Source organism: Piliocolobus tephrosceles, chromosome 20, assembly GCF_002776525.5.
Source record: "Piliocolobus tephrosceles isolate RC106 chromosome 20, ASM277652v3, whole genome shotgun sequence".
In the NCBI taxonomy this organism is placed as follows: Eukaryota; Metazoa; Chordata; class Mammalia; order Primates; family Cercopithecidae; genus Piliocolobus; species Piliocolobus tephrosceles.
The window spans coordinates 38571684-38583979 of NC_045453.1; the positions used below are offsets into that span (position 1 = coordinate 38571684).

Here is a 12296-nt window from a genome sequence, read left to right on the forward strand (position 1 = left end):
TTTTTTTATCTTTGAGATGGAGTTTTGATCTTGCTGCCCAGGCTGGAGTGCAGTGGCCCGATTTCAGCTCACTACAACCTCCGCCTCCCTAGTTCAAACGATTCTCCTGCCTCAGCCTCCCGAGTAGCTGGAATTACAGGCATGTGCCACCATGCCTGGCTAATTTAGTATTTTTGGTAGAGACAGGGTTTCTCCATGTTGGTCAGACTGGTCTTGAACTCCAGACCTCAGGTGATTTGCCCGCTTTGGCCTCCCAAAGTGCTGGGATTACAGGCATGAGCCACCATGCCCGGCCCTGCTTTCTTGATTTCTTTTTCAGATCAGTCACTGTTGACATACATAAATGCTCCTGATTTTTGTATGTTGTTTTGTACCCTGCCACTTTACTAAGTTCATTTATCAATTCTAATAGTGTTCTTGGTGGAGTCTTTAGGTTTTTGTAATTATAAGATCATGTCATCTGGAAACAAGGCTAGTTTGACTTCTTCCTTTCCAATTTGGATGCCCTTCATTTCTTCTCTTGCCTAATTGCTCTGGCCAGGACTTCTGGTATTATGCTGAATAATAGCAGTGAAAGTAGGCATCCTTGTCTTGTTACAGCCTTTAGAGGAGGGGCCTTCAATTTATCTGTGTTGAGTATGCTATTAGCTATGGGTTTGTCATACATGGCCTTTATTATTTTGAGGTAGTTTCTCCTATACCCATTTTGATGAGTTTTTTTTTTTTTTAATCATATAAGGATGTTGAGTTTTATCAAATACTTTTTTGGCATCTATTGAAGTAATGGTTTTTGTTATTGACTCTTTTAATGTGATTGTATCATGTTTGTTGGTTTGCATATGTTGAACCATCTTTGTATCCCTGGAATAAATTCCACTTGATCATGGTGAATGATTTTTTCAATGTGTTGTTGAATTTTGTTTGCTAGCATTTTGTTGAGGATTTTTACATTATGTTTATCATTGATATTGGCATGTAGTTTTCTTTTTTTGGTTGTGTCCTCCTCTCATTTTGGTATTGGGGTAACTTAGGCTGGCCTTGTAGAATGAGTTTGGAAGTATTACTTCCTCTTCGGTTTTTTTGAGAAGTTTGAGTAGGATTGGTATTAGTTCTTTAATGGTACAATTCAGCAGTAAATCCATCAGGTTCAAGGCTTTTCTTTGAGGGGAGACTTTTTATTATGGCTTGAATCTTATTGGTTTGTTGAGGTTTTCTATTTCTTCATGGTTGAATCTTGGTAGGTTTTATAGGTTCAGGACTTTATCCATTTCTCTTAGGTTTTGAAATTTGTCGTATAGTTGTTCATAATAGTGTTGTAGTCTCAGCAGTGCACTAAGATGTAACAGTCTCTTCTTGTCTGAGATAACACCTGGAATTCTTTGTCCTACCTCCAAGATGATTAAGGAATACAGACACAAAGGTGAGGTTAGAGCAAAAGTTTAATAAGCGAAAGAAGAAAGCTCTTTGCCAGCAGAGAGGGGGGCTCAAGTGGGGTGCCCACTATGAGGCTGGGCTCCCAGGTTTTATGGACTGGGAAGGGGAAGGAATGTGCTTAGTTCCTGGGCTGTCTTGGAGAACACGTGACTCAGCTTGGCCCAGGGACCTTGGCCGCGACCAATCAGGAGCTGAAATGATGATTCATAGCTGCTGCTCAGCTTGGCCCAGGACCTATCAGAAGCTGAATTGAAAGCTTGGCCCAGGACCTTAGCCTGGGACCGATCAGGGGTTGAAGTGATAATTCATGGAAGCTGGACTTATAGTCCAAATAAAGGAAAATAGAGTGCCCACTAGAACCCACCGGAACCCACTGTGCCCATGCCCACAAAAGGAGAAGGAACTTTTCCTCAGAACCTGCTGAGTGTACAAAGGACAAAGGCATTTCTATGCCAGGCCTTGTTCTCTTATCTGAGTGAGCTGGAGGTTTGTGCAAGTTTGTATCCAAAAGGGCCACAGGTTTTACTATCTGTGCCACCATGGGCATGTCTCTAGGCACAGCACCCTGTGTTAGTTCCCTTATCAGCCTAGATTTTTTTCTCAGGCAGCTTTTTTTTTGTCTTTTCTTTTTTGTTTTGAGAGGGAGTCTTGCTCTGTCGCCAGGCTGGAGTGCAGTGGCGCGATCTCAGCTCACTGAAACCTCTGCCTCCCAGGTTCAAGCGGTTCCCCTGCCTCAGCCTCCAGAGTAGCTGGGATTACAGACCCGCGCCACCACGCCCAGCTAATTTTTGTATTTTAATAGAGAAGGGGTTTCACCATGTTGGCCAGGATGGTCTCGATTTCTTGACCACATGATCCACCCGCCTCCTCCTCCCAAAGTGTTGGGATTACAGGCCTGAGCCACTGCAGGCCTCTCAGGCTGCTTTTTATGTTATATGAGAATGAGGCATTGACCCATGGGCCAGGGGCCCTCTGGCACCCTTCCCTTGTTATCTAAGGCAAGCTAAATAACTCCTTTCAAATAGTATCTAATAGTCCTTTCTAAGGTCTCAGTTGTTGTATCTCCTTTCTCATTTCTGATTTTATTTATTTGGATCTTCTCTTTTTCTCTTAGTCTAGATAAAGTTTTGTTGATTTTGTTTATCTTTTCAAAAAACAAGGTTAGGCACGGTGGCTCAGGCCTGTAATCCCAGCATTTTGGGAGGTTGAGATGGGCAGATTACTTGAGCTCATGAGTTCAAGACTAGCCTGGGCAACATGGCGAAACCCCATCTCTCTAAAAAATGCAAAAATTAGCTGAGTGTAGAGGCGCACACCTGTAGTCATAGCAATTTGGTGGGAGGATGGCTTGAGTTTGGGAGGTGGAGGTTGCGGGGATGGTGCCACTGCACTCCAGCCTGGGCAATAGAGTGAGACCCTGTCTAAAAAACAAAAACAAAAACAAAACAAAACAAAAAACAAACCACCAAACTACCTTTTCATTTTGTTGATTTCTTTTCATTTATTTCTGCTCTGATCTTTATGGTTTCTTTCCTTCTACTGATTTTGGGTTTGGTTTGTTCTTGCTTTTCTAGTTTCTTGAGGTGTATCATTAGGTTGTTTTATTTGTTTTTCCTCTTTTTTGATATAGGCGTTAGTTGCTATAAACTCCCCTCTTAGTATTGCTTTTCCTGTATCCCATAGACTTTGGTATGCCATATTTCCATTTTCATTTCTTTCAAGAAATTTTAAAATTTCCTTTTTCTAGGCCAGGTGTGGTGACTCACGCCTGTAATCTCAGTGCTTTGGGAGGCCAAGGTAGGTGGATCTCTTGAGTCCAGGATTTCGAGACCTGCCTGGACAACATGGCAAAAAACAGTCTTTACAAAAATAAAAATAAAAAACTAGCCGAGTGTGGTGGCGCATGCCTGTGGTCCCATCTACTCAGGAGGCTAAGGCAGGGAGATCACTTGAGCCTGAGAGTTTGAGGCTGCAGTGAGCAGTGATCACATCACTGTACTCCAGCCTGGGCAATGGAGCAGGACCCTGTCTCAAAAGAGAGAAAAAAAAAATTTCTTTTATTTTTTTCTTAAGAGATGATCTTGCTATGTTGCTTATTCTGTGCTGCCTGGGCATAGCTCATTACTGATCAGCATGCAAGTTTTGACCTGCCCTATTTCCAACTTGGGTCACTTCCCAGTCTCCTTGGGCAACTTGATGATCCCCTGCTCCCAGGAGGTCACTGTATTGATGCTGAACTTAGTGTGGACACTTAATTGACATACCACACTATAGCCCAGAACTAGATACAAGTGATCCTCCAGCCTGAGCCTCTTGAGTAACTTGTACAAAGGCATGTACCACTGAACCTGGCTCCTTCTTAATTTTTTCTTTGACCCATTGGTCATTCAGGAGCATGTTGTTTAATTTCCATGTGTTTGTGTATTTTTCTGAGATTCCTCTTGTTATTATTTCTGTAGTTTTATTCCATTGTGGTCAGAAAATATACTTGATATGATTTCTGTTTTTTCAAATAGAAGTCAGACTTGTTTATTTTTAATAAAAATCAGACTCGATACAGACTTGGTTTGTGGCTTAAAGTATAGTCTACTCTGGAGAATGTTCCATGTACTGGTAAAACTGCTGCATTTGATAGCAGTTGGGTGAATTTTTTTTTTTTTTTTTTTTTTTTTTGTCACCCAGGCTGGAGTGCAATGGCATGATCTCAGCTCACTGCAACCTTTGCCTCCTGGGTTCAAGCAATTCTCCTGCCTCAGCCTCCCGAATAGCTGGTATTACAGGCATGCACCACTACACCTGGCTAATTTTTTTTTGTATTTTTAGTAGAGATGGGGTTTCACCATTTTGGCCAAGCTGGTCTTGAACTCCTGACATGAGGTGATCCTCCCACATTGGCCTCCCGAAGTGCTGAGATTACAGGCGTGAGCCACCATGCCCAGCCGAAATTTTCTTTAAATGTCAGTTAGACCTATTAGATCTTGTGTAGTTTAACTGCCATTTCTTTGTTAATTTTCCATGTGGATGATCTGTCCATTACTGAGAGTGAGGCGTTAATAATCTACTATTATTGTATTATAGTCTAACTTTCTCTTTGGAGCTATTAATGTTTGCTTTATATACTTGGGAGCTCTGGTGTTGGGTGCACAAATTTATTTATTTATTCATTTTTAGTTTTTTCAAGACGGAGTCTTGCTCTCTTGCCCAGGCTGGAGTGCAGTGGTGTGATCTCTGCTCACTGCCATCTCTGCTCACTGCAAGCTCCGCCTCCCAGGTTCATGCCATTCTCCTACCTCTGCCTCCCAAGTAGCTGGGACTACAGGCACCCACTACCACGCCCGGCTAATTTTTTCTATTTTTAGTAGAAACGGGGTTTCACCGCGTTATCCAGGATGGTCTGGATTTCCTGACCTTGTGATCTGCCCACCTCGGCCTCCCAAAATGCTGGGATTACAGGTGTGAGCCACTGTGCCCGGCCAGGTGCACAGATATTTATAATTGTTATATTCTCTTCCTGAATTGATGCCTTTATCATTACATAGTGACCCTCCTTTTCTTTTTTATAGTCTTTGATTTGTAGCATATTTTATCTTATATAAGTATAGATAGTCCTGCTTTTAAAAATTTTCCATTTGCATGGGGAATATCTTTTTCCACCCCTTCACTTTCAGTTTACATGTGTCTTTAGAGGTGAAATGGGTTTCCTGAAGGTAGCATATAGTTGGTTTTCACTTCTTTATCCATTCAGCCACTCATGTCTTCTAGCTGGAGAAGTGAGAACATTTACATTCAGTGTTATTATTGATAAGTAAGGACTTACTACTGCTACTTTGTTGCTTGTTTTCTGGTTGGTTTGAGACTTGTCTCTTTCTTCCTTTCTTACTGTCTTCCTTTGTGATTAAGTGACATGTTTGGCATGTTTTAATTTGTTGCTTTTTACTTGTAGTGAGTGGATCTATTATAAAAACTGTGCTGTGGTTACCATGAAGCTTACAAAACAGTTTTTATAGATATGAGTTATTTAAAAGAGATGACAACTTATCTTAGATCCCAAATAACAGAAACAAACAAAGCCCAAAACCCCCACAAAATTTTACAGTTTAATTCCTACCCCCACGTTTTAACTTTTAGTTATCTCAATTTATACTTTTTTTTTTTTTGAGATGGAGTCTCACTCTGTCTCCCAGGCTGGAGTGCCATGGTGCGATCTCAGCTCACTACAACCTCTGCCTCCCTGGTTAGAGCAATTCTTCTGCATCAGCCTCCCGAGTAGCTGGGATTACAGTTGCCCGCCACCACACCCAGCTAATTTTTGTACTTTTAGTAGAGACGGGATTTTGCCATGTTGGCCAGGCTGGTCTCAAACTTGTGACTTCAGGTGATCTGCCAGCCTCAACCTCCCAAGCTGCTTGGATTACAGGCATGAGCCAATGCTCCCGGCCAATTTATACATTTTTATGTAAAATAATAAGTTTTCTTTTGCATATTAGTGTTTTTTTCTTTCAGGCTGAAGAACTGTCGTTAGCATTTCTTGCAGGAAGGGTCTGGTTGTGGTGAATTCTATCTGGGAAATTCTTTATCTCCCCTTAATATTTTAATGACAGTTCAGTTGGATACGATATCCTTGGATGACAGTTTTTATTTCTTTGAGTACTGAAAATGTCATTCCACTCCCACCTGTCCGGTATGATTTCCATTGAGAAGTCTGTTGCCAGACATATTGGAGGTCTTTTATATGTTGTTTCTTATTTGTCACTGGTTTTAGGATCTTCTCTTTGTCCTTGACCCTTGAGAGTTTGCTTATTAGATGCCTTGGGATAGTCTTGTTGGGTTGAATCTGTTTGATATTCTAATGCCTTCCTGCACCTGGATATTTATCTCTTTCTCCTGTTTTTGGCATTTTCTGTTATCACTTTTTTGAAGATTTCTACCCCTTGCTCTTGGTCAGCTTCCTCTTGAACATCATTCTTAGATTTGGCGTTTGGAAGTAATTTTCTCTATCTTCTTTCTTTCTTTTATTGAGGCAGAGTTTTGCTCTGTTGTCCAGGCTGGACAACACATGGCATAATCACGGTTCACTGCAGCCTCAACCTCCTGGGGTCAAGCAATCCTCCCACCTGCAGGCGCCAGCCACCACGCCAGCTGAATTACTGTATTTTTAGTAGAGATAGGTTTTCCCCATGTTGGCCAGGCTAGTCTCAAACTCTTGACCTCAAGTGATCCGCCCACCTCAGCATCCCAAAGCACGGGGATTACAGGCGTGAGTCACCACTTGCCCAGCCAAAACTGCTATTTTGAATTCCTGATCAGAGAGCTCACAAGTCGCCACCTAGATAGGGTCACTCTCTGGATTTTTGCTTTGTCCTTTTGGGGAGGTCATATTCCTCTGTTTGCTGTTGTTTCTTGTGGGTATATATCTCTGTTTTTGTAACAGAGGATTAGTTATTTATTCTAGTTTTCTCTGGCTTGTTTTGCTTTTTATTGAACATACTTGCTTAGTGAATCGTCACTGCCTCCTGTGGCTCTAGGTGGCGCGTTAAGCCCAGGTTTAACTCCTCTAAGTAATCAGAGTTCCGCCTGTCTTAAATGGAGGAGGTCCTAAAGAGATTACCCCAGCAGTGAGGAAAGATTGTCTAGGTGTTCGTGTCCAGGGGACCTGGGGAACTCCCTCCTGCAGCATGGTGCTGGTGAACAGACACCCTGATTTGGCATCTCCTTTGGCTGAGTTACAAAGCAGTTTCTGAGGCTGGGGATGGTAGTCCTGCCTACCCTGTTTGTTTCTGCCTGTCCTTAGGGTTAGTTCTCCGTTCAGGCAGTCACGATGCTACCCATGGCTTAAAGCATGGAGAGGTCTCCTGCCTGGGAATCCAAGAAGTTGGAGGAGTGTTGACCACCTTAATTTCACTTTTTCCATTGTAGAAACCATGAGCTGTGGGGAGACTGGTGCCGGGTGTAATGGGGGAGGGGCATTATGGATATGGAAGTCTAATTCTCCTGTCCTTTTCTTGAAGGTTTTCCCCTTCTCTGTGGCCCTGGGAACAGTCTCGCTCTTGTACCTGAGCTCTGCGTTGTTGCTGGTGAGGATTTTGGAGGTGCATATTTGGTTGTGGTTTTCTGTGGTGGGGATTGAAGCCAACTTGGAACTTCTTGTCATGTGTTTTTAAACACATCTATTTATAAGTGTAATATAAATAGTAAAAAAAAGTATATTTTGTATGTTTTCTTTACATATATAATTTAGTATATGTTTTAAAATAAAAATGAGACAATATTAAAGACTATGAAACAATATAAAAATTAAAATGAGATGAAATATGAACAGTTGATTTCTGTGTATGTGTATATACATACACACACTTTCCTTTTAGATACTACAGTTTACTCTAAAGCATGAAAATTCAGAAGACCTTATCAGGCACTTGGTTTCAAAAATAAACTATAAATTTGAAAAGGCAGAAGTAATGTCTTCCAAATGACATTGACCATAATGCAGAAATTTAAAAATGAAAGATAACAAAAAATGTATCCATTTGGACATTGAAAACATACATTGGAGTCTTAAAGAAGAAGTAAAAGTAAAAATTGCAGCATAAAGAAAGGAAATGACATTCAGCGTATAGTTTAGAAACTTAAAGGTGTTTTGATAGAAACAAGAAGAAGCAAATAAATGAGTTTAATACAAATGTAAGAAGCTGGAAAAGGACCAAAAGGCCAGGCATGGTGGTTCATACCTGTAATTCCAGCATTATGGGAGCCTGAAGTGGGAAGATCACGTGGGGCAAGGAGTTCAAGACCAGCTTGGGCAATACAGTGAGACCCTGTCTCTACAAAAAGTACAAAAATTAGCCAAGTGTGGTGGTGCTTGCTTGTAGTCCCAGCTACTTGGGAGGTTGAGGCAGGAAAGGATCATTAGAGCCCATAAGTTCGAGGCTGCAATGAGTTGTGATCACATCATTGCATTCCAGCCTAGGTGACAGAGCAAGACCAAAAAAAAAAAAGGGAAAAAAAAAAGAAAGGGAAAACAATAAAGTAGCTCAAAGAAGTTACCAAGAAAATAAGTAAACATAAAAATGCAGGTTAACAAACTACAAAACAAAGAAGAGAAGTGAATTAGTGATCAAGGAAACAGAAAGCTAGTTATTTGATGAAAATGAAAATAGAAAAATATTTGGCAAGAATAGTTATAAAATAACATAAGAAACAAAAATGGCTGGGCATGGTGGCTTACACCTGTAATTCTAGCACTTTGGGAGGCCAAGGCAGGAGGATCACTTGGAACAGCCTGGGCAACATAACAAGTCCCCGTCTCTTAAAAAAAGAGAAAAAGAAAAAGAAAACCAAAAGTAAGACTTTAAACACAGGTGTGGAGGAGAGTATGTAATTGTAAAGAAATACAATATAATCTTTGGTAAGAATAAAATTAGGAGAAAGGTATATGCTTCTCTAGGAAGGACATGCCTGTTATTAAAAAATGTTTAAAGAATAAGGAAAACCTTTGATTCACTAAACTGCAGGTCACTTCTCGGTAGTTTCAACCAGCACTTACTTTTTTGTGTCTGTATTGTTTATTTGGAATTTTCCTCTATAGTTTGTTTAAATATCAGTAAAGATCTGAATGGCACTGTGTTTTTACTTCATCATTTATACATAGGATGTTCACTCATTGTTGAAGAAAGCATTTTGTTTAGGAGAGAGTGTCTGTGTACTGTGGTGTACGATGGTAGATGTCATTATCACTGAAGGTCACCGAAATGTGAAAATCCCTGGTAATGTCTTGACAGCTGTGTGGAAATAAATACAACTCAAATGGGAACAATCAGGGCCTACTTAGAAAGTGCTTGCTAAAGCAAGAGAGTCAGCCACTTTTGACAAAGTGGGAAAGCTTTGTAGTGAACAAAAGGGAAGGCGTCAGATGTGCTGTTGACTGCAGGCTATTGACATGGGACACTGGACGTGTCTAATAAGCATTGAGGCATCTCATATGACTGGTTATGGGAGGACATTTGGCTTTCTCTGCTTGGTTCTGAGTTCGAAGCTAGGGCACAAATTAGAGAAGCTGCATCACTGCCATGTCCTCACTGGTGTGGGTTGGTTGCTACAGCAGTTTCTGGTTTGCCTTTCTGAGCTGGTTGCTGCAGAGGGTGTGGGTCAGACCCTGCTCAGATTCCCACTGACAAATGCAGGCTTGGGAGTGAATGGAGAGGAAGCCATTTAATCGTGGGGCCAATGAGTCTCTGTCTTAATCATGGGATTTGACATTCAGTGAGCTATACACTGATTGACTGATTTCTTTCTTTATTGAAGTCAGAGTTATATAATCCAAAACTAACCATTGTAAAGAGAACGACTCAGTGGCAGTTGGTAGATGCACAGTGTTTCTCAACTATCACTTCCATCTAGTTCCAAACAATTCCATGTCAAAATACAGCTCTGTATCTACCTGTTAAGCAGCTCCTTCTTATTTCTCCCTCCTCCTAGTCCTGGACAACGACCAGTGTTCTTTTCATCCATATGGATTTACTTACTCTGAATGTTTTAAATGGAATCACACAATATGTGACCTTTTGTGTCTGTCTCTTTTCCCTAAGCATAATGTGTTCAAGGTTCATCCACGTTGTAACAGATGTTATGATTACTTTCTTGTAATTTTCTTTCTCTTTCCTTTCCTTTTTTTTTTTTTTTTTTTTACACAGAATCTCACTGTGTTACTCAAGTTGGAGTGCAGTGGTGCAATCTCGGCTCACTGCAGCCTTGACCTCCCAGGCTCAAGAAGTCTTCCCACCTCAACCTCCTGAGTAGCTGGGACTACAGGTACATACCACTACACTTGACTAAATTTTTTTTTTTTTTTTTTTTGTAGAGACAGGGTTTCACGATTTGCCTAGGCTGGTGTCAAACTCCTGAGCTCAAGTGATCCTCCTAACTTGAACTCCCAAAGTGCTGGGATTATAAGCATAATAAGCCACTGTGCCTGGCCACTCTCTTGTAATTTCCTTTCAACCTTTAAGTATATTTTTCTCATGGGAGTATGGGAAGAACAGTATGGTGATCTGGGCACTCTTTTTGTTTGGAAATATCTGGAATTATCCAAAAACATGAAAGGTAAGGCACTGGTTCCAAGCTTTCTAGGTACAGACTGGAAACTAGTCAAAGCGTTAAGGCTTATGGGACTCAATGACCCTACTATGAATGCTTTTGCTTTTGGAGCCATTCCCAATCCTGCATACATTTGTTAGTGACAAGTCTGGTGGGTTGCCCAGGATATGTCTATTTTGAGAGATTCTGCAGTGGGCCTGGGACAGAGAGGGAAGCACTGAGCCTTGGGAGGGTGAACCAGAGGGTGCAGTCTGCTCTCCTATCCTTTCAGGGAACTTTCCAGTTCTATCTGTTGCATGCCTCCCATTTAGAATCTAATGTTCTAGAATTCATATTTATTTAAGTACTTACCATTTGAGTTCTCATGTAGTATGGCAGTTTTATGTCTCCTGTAAAGCATTCAAAAATTTAAAGACCACTAAATCAAACTTTAAAACTTCTGTGTATCACCAGATATGGTGGCTCACGCCTGTAATCACTTGAGGTAGATCACCTGAGGTCAGGAGTTCAAGACCAGCCTGGCCAACATGGTGAAACCCTGTCTCTACTAAAAATACAAAAAATTAGCTGGACGTGGTGGCACATACCTGTAATCCCAGCTACTCAGAAGGCTGAGGCAGGAGAAATGCTTGAACCTGGGAGGCGGAGGTTGCAGTGAGCCGAGATTGCACCACTGTACTCCAGTCTGGGCAACAGAGTGAAGTTGTCTCAAAAAATAATAAATAAATAAATAAATAAAACCACAGTGTATCAAAGGATATAATTTATAAAGTGAAAAGGCAACATACAGTGTAGGAGAAAATATTTACAAATCATATATCTGATAAGGGATTTATGTGCAGAATGTATAAATAATTACAACTCTCGTGAACCACCATGGCGGTGTTCGGGTGTGAGGCTGGGGCTAAGCTGAGGGGTTCAGGTGTGGTGCAGGTGGGAACTGAGGAAGCGCCCAAGGATGTCAAGATGACAGCATCTAGGCATAGTCAACCCAGTCCTTCTCTAGAAGATACAAAACTCAGAAGACCAGTGATCATAGAAATCATAGAAAAAAATTTTGACTACCTTAGAAAAGAAATGACACCAAATATATATCAAACGGCATCATTTGGAACAACAACTGGTTTCTCTGGAATATTCTCAAACTTCCTGTTAAGACGCTACTTCAAGATAATATAAGCAAGGAAAATTGTGTTTTCAGAAGCTCACCTATTGGCATAGTTTGTGGTGTTTTCTACCCCAGTTCTTTGGCGTTTACTAAAAATGGACGTCTGGCAACCAAGTATCATACCGTTCCACTGCCACCAAAAGGAAGGGTTTTACTCCATTGGATGATGCTTTGTCAGACACAAGTGAAATTAATGGCGATTCCTCTAGTCTTTCAGATTATGTTTGGAATATTAAATGGTCTACACCATTATGCAGTATTTGAACAGACACTTGAGAAAACTATACATGAAGAGTAACCAAAAAAATGAATGGTTGCTAACTTAGCAGAATGAAGTTTTTATAAAGAGGACTCAGGCATTGCTGAAAGAGTTAAAAGTAACTGTGAACAGATAATTTGTTTCTGTGCCTTTTGCCTGGTATATAGCAAATACTCAAAAAATATTCAATAATTCAATCAATAAATATAAGTTTCATCTTACATATAAGATATAGGTTTTATCTCCTGATAGTGTGTCCATTTTGCTTGGTACATAACAGATAATAAATATTCAGTATCAATAAATGTAATAATAATTAAAAAAAGAATTACAACTCAACAA

General features: G+C 40.7%; 1 pseudogene; it reads left to right on the forward strand.

The window, feature by feature from the left end:
• The first annotated feature begins 11403 nt into the window (after positions 1–11403).
• LOC111527253 lies at positions 11404–11998 on the forward strand (annotated as a pseudogene).
• The last annotated feature ends 298 nt before the right edge of the window (positions 11999–12296 follow it).